We start from the raw sequence: 8,954 nt of genomic DNA, 5'->3' as shown, positions 1-8,954 counted from the left end.
ACAGACTCGGCTGGGCTGTTGAGATCGTTTTATACATAAAATAACTAATTCATTTCATTAACTTTTTAATTAATTGGTTTAAAAATCAATATCTTCTTTATTTAAACTCGTGATTACTTAGGCAGTCCACTTCCACTATTGAAAACAGGATTTTAACTGAAGTATATCCTCTTCCTTTGTAAGGGATTGGACTGGGCAGTTGCTGAGACTTCTCCACGTGCTTTATACATCTCAGAAAAGATTTCTGGTTACAACTGCCCTTGGAAGTCTTCTGCTGGATAGACAGCTCTCCTAGTGGTGAAAGGAATTCTCTTCTATGCATCAGACAAAACGATTACTTTTTTCTGAGTTATTAGTCTTCTGACTGGTTTAATGAGGCCCATTACGAATTCCCAACCTGTTCTAGGATCTTCATTTCAGAGCAGCCCTTGGAACCTACATCCTGAATTATTTGATAGATTTAGATTATTTAACTACTAGATATTTAAGTTAACTTAATATAAAGTTAATTTTATATTAATAACATATTACATTAATTTACATAATTGTATAAAATATATTTATTATATTATTTAATCTTTCTTTATTATTTGTGAAAAGAAAGATTAAATAAGAAAGAAGATAATACTTTTATTTGTATACATGTTCCATATTATTCTTTATTTATATATAATAGAGAATTTATTATGGTTATATGGGGATGCGTTTCTTTTTTTTGTTAATGTTTGTGATTTTTTCTTTTTTTTCTTTAAATATTTGAATCTTTCATTTTTTCTTATTCCAATCTTTGTCTTCCTCTACAGTTTTTACCCTCTACATCTTCCTCTAGAACCATGAAGGTTATTCCTTGATGTCTTAATAGATGGCCTATCATACTACCCCTTTTCTTATCAGTGTTTTTCATGTACTCCCCTCCTCACCAATCCTGTGGAGAATATTCTCATTCCTTACCTTATCAGTCCACCTAAATTTCAACGCTTTTCTGTAGCACCACATCTCACATCCTTCGATTGTCTTCTCTTCCTCTTCTCCCACAGTCCTTGTTTCACTACCATACAATTCTGTACGCTAAATGTATATTCTTAGAAATTTCCTTATCATATGAAGGCCCATATTTTGGTATCAGTAGACTTCTCTTGGCCAGGAATGCCCTTTTTGCTAGTGCTAGTCTGCTTTTTGCGTCCTCCTAGCTCCATCCACCATGGGTTATTTTTCTGCCTAGGTAGCAGAATTCCTCAACTTCACTTACTTGATGATCATCAACCCAGAGATTAATTTTCTCCTTGTTCTCATTCCTGTGACTTCTACTCTCGTCTTTCTTCGATTTGCTCCCAGTCCATATGTTGAATTAATTAGATTGTTCATCCAATTTATAGGATACCAAATTCTTAAATGCATAAGCCTTGATAGTAACAGAAAAAGGACAAATAGGGTCAAAAATATTTACAAACATTAACCATAGAAAGGTGGAAGTGGTAAAAATGACTCCTCTTTTTCAGTGTCACATCCAATTTATTTACTTCTTCAATGCAATCTTGTGAGTTTTCCCTAATTTTTTTCTCTTCTTTACAACGATTTATTAGGATTTAAACCATATTTATCTTCTGTTTGACCACTCATTCAATATACATAGAACAGCAGAATGGTTCAATTTGATCCCACCTGCAATTTCTGTTCTTAATATATGTGAACTACCCATCAACCAAGCGGAAATAGTGAGCAGTCACGCATAGCAGTTGCTGGTCGTTGTTGAAAGTTGGTGCATGTAAATTCCAATGTAACACAATTTATGTCGTTTTATGAAGGCAACAAACTTTGTCCGCAAAACACGTTTTTCGAACATGTGTCAGATAAACTCTAGAAAATGAGGATCAAGAAGGAAGGCTGTTGTCCAAGGGGAGTCACGAAGACATAGTAAACGGCAGCCCGACGAAGGTAACCGCATTAACACTGTAAGAACAGCAATTGCAGCTGCCCATAGAGGAAACAGTGTAATTTCACCATCATCGCGACCAGACTTGGGATGAGCATTTTACTATGAAACATCTTAACTGTGGATGACTGAGTCTGCACAAACCAACAGAAGTACCATAAAATGGTGACAACTCCATCGCTACAAATAATAAAGAAGTAAAGCCAACCAATATCTGCAACACACTCCGACATCGTCACGTTTTGCTTTTTTGCTAGCTTGGACACAGCATACAAGTGTGCGTCGCCTGACTGAAAAAGGTCCCTCTAGCCAATTTGACTAGCGGTGAAACGGTTCTTTCTGCATTTGGCCAGCTGGGAGCTCGCCTTCCTAGCGCTCTAGTTGGCGAACCTGTAGTGGCGCCAGTTTTCCGAACGCTGGCGGAAGTGGTGTCGTTATGTTTTTGAGTGGGAAGCGGTGTTATGTTTTTGAGTGTGTACAGCTGTAATTTGGAAGTAAAGGCCCCTAATGTCTATAGATATCACCATGTTACGAATTTTCTTAATTGGTTGGTGACTGCCGTGGCATCCTAGAAATCAACCGTCGACGCTACCACGCACAACGTCTACGTCGTGCGGGTTGTCGCGTGCCCAGCTCCTACGAAGCAAACGCTACGGGGCCTCGGAATGCCGGAACTCCGCGAGAGCAGTGAGCTGACCAGAGCAACAGAAGACAATCGAAACGCCAGCAGAGTCCACTGGCACCGCGGACATTTATACGCTAGCAGCGTGACAGAATGGAAGAACAACTGTAAGCTGGCGCTGAAGGGTGTATTTATACCGGCGAAAGGGATCTGGTGAGCGAGTTCGCTACAAGTAGGCTTCCTGGCTATACGCTTATGCATTCTCCCAATCAAGATCTCACTCCGAGATGTCGTTATGCAGCAGTCACCATCCGAGCCAGTCTCCTCGCCCTGGAATGTGCAGCGTGGTCCATCTGAGGAAGGCACCGCTCCGACGGGAGACCTGATTATTGGATTCGTGAGGTTACTATTATTGCCTGTAGCTCGTCCTCTTTAGATCTTAAACTGTTGCTTACCGCATCTGTTTCTGCATGCTACTCTTTAGAAGTTCTATAGGACTTTTGTTCTTATTCTAAATGTGTGTAATAAAATGGAACTCCTGCGGCGGAGTGGAGCCGGTTTGTCCCTCGTACGTCTCGTATTATTATATCCCCCTATCTCAGTACGGCTTCCGCTCGACGTCCCTTCACTCAGCTATCGCAGGTACTTGCTAGACAGCGAAAAAACAGCGCTGAAGAAAAATGCCACCTAATACCTACACTGCTGAGGCCGTGTAACTCTAGTAGTGAAAAACAGTTGCTGCAAGTTCATATTTAATAAGCGAATTTTTGACTAAAATAAGAGCCCAAAAATTCCAACGCCAGTATGCTTATTACTTAGAAAACATACGGAAATGCCTACCAACTCCTTATTTCCTGATATACGACTCCACCACTCACAATTCACAGTCACAACTACAGGTTTCACACGCAAAAGCAGCCAGATTGTATATCAGTCCGACCCGACTGAATACGCGATCTCACAGTCACTGATTCACTATTATAAGTGAATTTCACATTCGGTCTTATGAGTGGGCTTTTATAAAGGAAATGTTCTCCAAATATTCCATAATGAAATGCGGAATATGTCACTCGGAATTTTCAATAGAGGTCGAAATCTCACACGCTCATAACTCTCCAACCAATAGACTCAAACACATCAAACTACTCAAATTGTTCGTAACTCAAATCTCCCGCTTTATGACTAGTCCTAAAAGCTACGAACTCAACAGTTCTTCATCTTACACATAATTTACACCATGATATCTAACATGATCTTTCACGTCCGATGGCTAGCGAGCGATTCCTCTGATGCTATCCCACTCTCTGCCTATCTACCTCTTAATTCTGATTGGTTGATCAGTCTGACTGACCAATCAGTATGATCCTTCTAGATCATTCCCGTGTCAAAACTTGCTTAAGGCAATCACTCTTCAAAAAGTTATTTACGTCTTTCCAAAATGCAGATGTTAATATAATGTTTAATAAAAAAGATTGAAATGAAAAATAATAGTGAAATTAATTTAGAAACCGATTACACTTCCAAAAGCATGCACACTTCAACATACGTCGTCAGCAACGTGGGTACAATACATCTTTCCCAAGGTCCATTTCGACAAGTTTTACAGAAAATAATATTGAACTTTAACATATGCCCCACATTCACTCTCTCATTCATTCCCATTAATTTTTCATGAATTTTATACTACGAAATGCAAAGTAATTACAGTTTTTCAAAGGAAAAAATCCCATTAAATTATTTTATATACTGAAAATTCTAGTAATGATGTCAAATGATAACAAAAGAACAATTGTTATTATTTCTAACAAAATGTCGGTTTTATGACTCAAGTAATTTTTACGATCTCTGAAACTATAACAGATAAAAAGCTAAATTTTGATGAGGTCATATACTGAATAGGCAACGGCCTTGCCGCAGTGGATACACCGGTTCCCGTGAGATCACCGACGTTAAGCGCTGTTGGGCGTGGCCGGCACTTGGATGGGTGACCATCCAGCCGCCATGTGCTGTTGCCATTTTTCGGGGTGCACTCAGCCTCGTGATGATAATTGAGGAGCTACTCGACCGAATAGTAGCGGCTCCGGTCAAATAAAACCATCATAACGAGCGGGAGAACGGTGTGCTGACCACATGCCCCTCCTATCCGCATCCTCACTGGGGATGACACGGCGGTCGGATGGTCCCGATGGGCCACTTGTGGCCTGAAGACGGAGTGCTTTTTTTTATATACTGAATAACAAAGAGTGGTATACCAACTTTGAAACCAATAAGACAATATTTACTACAGTTTATTTAGATTCGTATGGGGTATGAATATACATTCGTTTTAGATGACACGGTAGCCTGTTCTCACACAGGCTAGTAGCGACAGCTGTGCTATGAGTCATCGCTAAGACGCAATTCTGCAACCTCCTTTCAGCCAACGGCTACACGTGCGCAAATCTCACTGCAATAAATGCCACCCCGCAATAATTTGCTACGTTACAGTCCTTTCAATGTTATGATAAAGGACATACAAAAAATTAACGTAAATCTGCTGTAAACTATGCATAGATCCTGTTTTTATGTAATGACAAAAAGAATTCCATCACCAAGACCTAACCGTATGACGTAAACGGAATTTGGTAGGGGCGTTCCTATACTGCGATCGATAGTATCTGGACACATCCAGAAACATACGTTTTTCATATCAGGTGCATTCTGCTGCTACCTACTGCCAGGTACTCCATATCAGAGACCTCAGTCGTCGTTAGACATCGTGAGACAGCGGAATGGGGCGCTCCGCAGAACTCTCAAGCTTTGAGTGTGCTCAGGTGATTTGGTGTCGTGTCATACGTCTGTACGCGAGATTCCCACACTCCTAAACATCCCTAGGTCAACTGTTTCCGATGTGATAATGAAGTGGAAACGGGGAGGGACACGTATACCACAAAAGCGAACAGGCCGGCCTCGTCTGTTGACTGACAGAGACCGCCGACAGTTAAAGAGGGTCGTAATGTATAAAACGCAGGAGTCTATGCAGACTATCACACAGGAATTCCAAACTGCATCAGGATCCATTGCCAGTACTATCACAATTAGGCGGGAGCTGAGAAAATTTAGATTTCATGGTCGAGCGCCTGCTAATAAGGCACACATCACGGCGGTAAATGCCAAACGACGCCTCATTTGGTGCAAGAAGCGTGAACATTGGACGATTGAACAGTGGAAAAATGTTGATGAATCACGGTACACAATGTGACGATCCGATGGCAGGGTGTGTAGTGCCAACAGTAAAACTCGGAGGCGGTGGTGTAATGGTGTCGTCGTGTGCCGGCCGCGGTGGTCTAGCGGTTCAGGCGCTCAGTCCGGAACCGCGCGACTGCTACGGTCGCAGGTTCGAATCCTGCCTCGGGCATGGATGTGTGTGATGTCCTTAGGTTAGTTAGGTTTAAGTAGGTCTAAGTTCTAGGGGACTGATGACCACAGAAGTTAAGTTCCGTAGTGCACAGAGCCATTTGAACCATTTTGTCGTCGTGTTTTTCATGGATGGGGCTTGCGCCCCTTGTTGTTTGGCGTGGTACTATCACAGCACAGGCCTACATTGATGTTTTAAGATCCTTCTTGCTTCCATTGTTGAAGAACATTTCGGGGATGGCTATTGCATCTTTCAACACGATAGAGCACCTGTTCATAATGCACGGCCTGTGGCGTGCAATAACATCCCTGTAATGGACTGGCTTGCACAGAGTAATGACCTGAATCCTATAGACGGGATGTTTTGGAACGCCGACTTGGTGCCGCGTCTCACCATCGACATGGACACCTCTCCTCAGTGCAGCACTCCGAGGAGAATGGGCTGCCATTCCCCATCGAACCTTCCAGCATGTGACTGAACGTATGGTTGCGAGAGTGAATTCCAGCATTACCGATGGAGGGCGTCACGAACTTGTAAGTCATTTTCAGCCAGGTGTCCGAATACTTTTCATCGCAGAGTTAACATCTGAAAGAAGTTGTGTATTAAAATTCCGCCACTATGAGGATGCAAATCAGGTTTGCTTCAAATACACGCTATGACGGTCGTGAGTGCTAGTTACCTAAGAGATAGGGCGTGGTGGGTCGATACTAGTCAAGACTGCCTTTAAGATCACGAAAACGTCATCATTAATACATCACTGAGTTTGAAAGAGGACTGGTAATAGGGCTACCAGAAGCTGAATGTTCCTTCTGCGATACTGCAGAAAGACCTGTCAGGAATGTGCTCACTGTACATGGTAGATGACGGCGGTCACGAGAATGCACCTGCATAAAGACCGGATCGAGCCGGTCACGTGGCACTGCTGCGGGGGAAGACCACCGTATTCGGCTTATGGCGCTGGCGCATCGTACTCCACCTGCATCAGCAACTTGAGCAGCAGTTGACACCACTGTGAAACAACGAACTGTTATCAATCGGTCACTTCAAGGAAACCTCCAACACAGATTCTGTACAGCGTGCACTCACTGACCCCGTACCACCGCCATTTGTGACTTCAGTACTGACACGTGAAACCTCATTGGAGGCCATGGTGGAGGTAATCTGTGTTCGGTTCGGTGCCAGCGAGGCCCGTGTGCTGAAACTCGTTTGTTGGGAGTTTGTTATGTGCATTTTTGGAATGCATACATAATTTGGAGGTCTCAAACACTAAGCGATAATTTCGAATCGATTGTTATTTACACGCAGCCTTTGGTCAGAGTAGCTGTGTCGCTGGAAAATATGCTCGTTTTTGTCATCGCTGCTTGGCAGCGAGGAGCGCTGGAGTTCTATCGTTAGAGGAGTAGTGAGACAGACGCCGAGCAAAGAACTCTTGACAGTGTACACGTAATGTTAAGTGAACCTATGTTTAAGTAAAATGATTTGTGTTTGAATATTGTGAAACAAATTAGAAAGATTCGATTAGTAATTTAGGATGAAATGGCGTTTAATGAGATTAGAAAAGCGTATGAAGACGAATGAAGGTGTCATTTTTTATTTAGTTGCATTGCGGTCACTCGCAGTTGGGAGCCATTGACACAAACCAGAAAGAAAGTAACATAATTCTTTCAAGTCATATTCAGCAACAATTATTAAAGCACAGTGAAACATTTGAGAATCAGCTAAAAAAACACAGTGGAACATAATTTTGTAAAGAATTCTGAGCATTTAGAAACACTTGTGGAAAATCATCCACAGTTGCAGATATCATTTTCGCAACGAGTGTCTGAAGTAGATTAACAGAAAATATTAAACGAACACTGCATCTCAAGAAAATAAATAAAGTAGTTCCCACAGTTGCAGTCGCACAACTACAGTTAGAACACTCAAGTATTCAGAACACGCCAGTCATTGTTGTTAAATTCAGAATTGATTCTATGACACGACTGCAAACTCTAACAGCACAAACAGAAGACTTTTGTTAGAATTTCGATCAATTAGAGGTCAACACAGACTCAAATTTGGCAAATACGCTTCCCATACAGTTTACAGATACAGAAGAATTTCTTTCATAACAGCGTTTTCAGCGTGACCAGTAACGAGGAAACAACATCAACTCCCAGCAGATTAACAGGTTAAAAAGTAATCTTGCCAACATTCCATGGAAATGTGTCTCATGAACAATAGTCTTCTGATTCTCGAAATACTTTTCATGGACAGTCAATGATTTGTGTTTCTGTATTGTGAGACAGAGAAGAAAGATTCGGTTAGTGATTTGGAATGAAATGTAATGTGATTAGAAAAGCGTATGAAGAAGACTGAAGGTAATATTTCTATTTGGTTAAGTTCCATTAGCGCGTAGTTAAGAAACATTGTCGAGTAACACAACCATGTCAGGGAACTTTAGATTTTTCATTACAAGTGGTATAATTTTCGCTGTAAGGTATTTTCTATGCTTATGAATTATTTGTCTAACATTTGTGAGAGTATGAATTTGATACCAGTGCTGCCTTTTGTCAACGTTCATGAGCCTTGGAACATGGATTTCATACACTCAATAATATATCAGCCAGTGTATAAACAGTTTCTTAAAGGAATATTTGACCTAAGAGCCTTGTCCTCATTCTCCATCCATGTCATTTTTATTTGGAGAGTGTCTCACTCAATGATGTGTATAAAATAGTTCACTTGTTCTCTGTAGCATTGGACTAAACTCTCAGTTAATGCAGTTAGATATTTTGCAGCTGGACCACAGAGGCAGCTAGAACCGCGTTTCCTAGTAATTACATTTTCGAGGTCACATAATTTCATTTGAGAGTCAGTTTTCTCCGAAACTTACCAACGTACAGGGCTATTTCATGAACAGCAAGCATATTTGGCAGATCATTAACGTGTAGGGATCACTTTGCTTTATTAAAGATATCAATAGTAAACTTCAGGACTTAATCAGTTAGTACCTTTTTTTA

The 8,954-nt window shown here is 41.2% G+C and overlaps 1 pseudogene; it reads left to right on the top strand.

The window, feature by feature from the left end:
• The first annotated feature begins 4,453 nt into the window (after positions 1 to 4,453).
• On the top strand, positions 4,454 to 4,570 carry LOC126093417 (5S ribosomal RNA; annotated as a pseudogene).
• The last annotated feature ends 4,384 nt before the right edge of the window (positions 4,571 to 8,954 follow it).

This window comes from Schistocerca cancellata, chromosome 7 (assembly GCF_023864275.1).
Source record: "Schistocerca cancellata isolate TAMUIC-IGC-003103 chromosome 7, iqSchCanc2.1, whole genome shotgun sequence".
Lineage (NCBI taxonomy): Eukaryota > Metazoa > Arthropoda > Insecta > Orthoptera > Acrididae > Schistocerca > Schistocerca cancellata.
The sequence above is the reverse complement of the archived record's forward strand: the minus strand, read 5'-3'. Positions and strand labels throughout refer to the sequence as shown.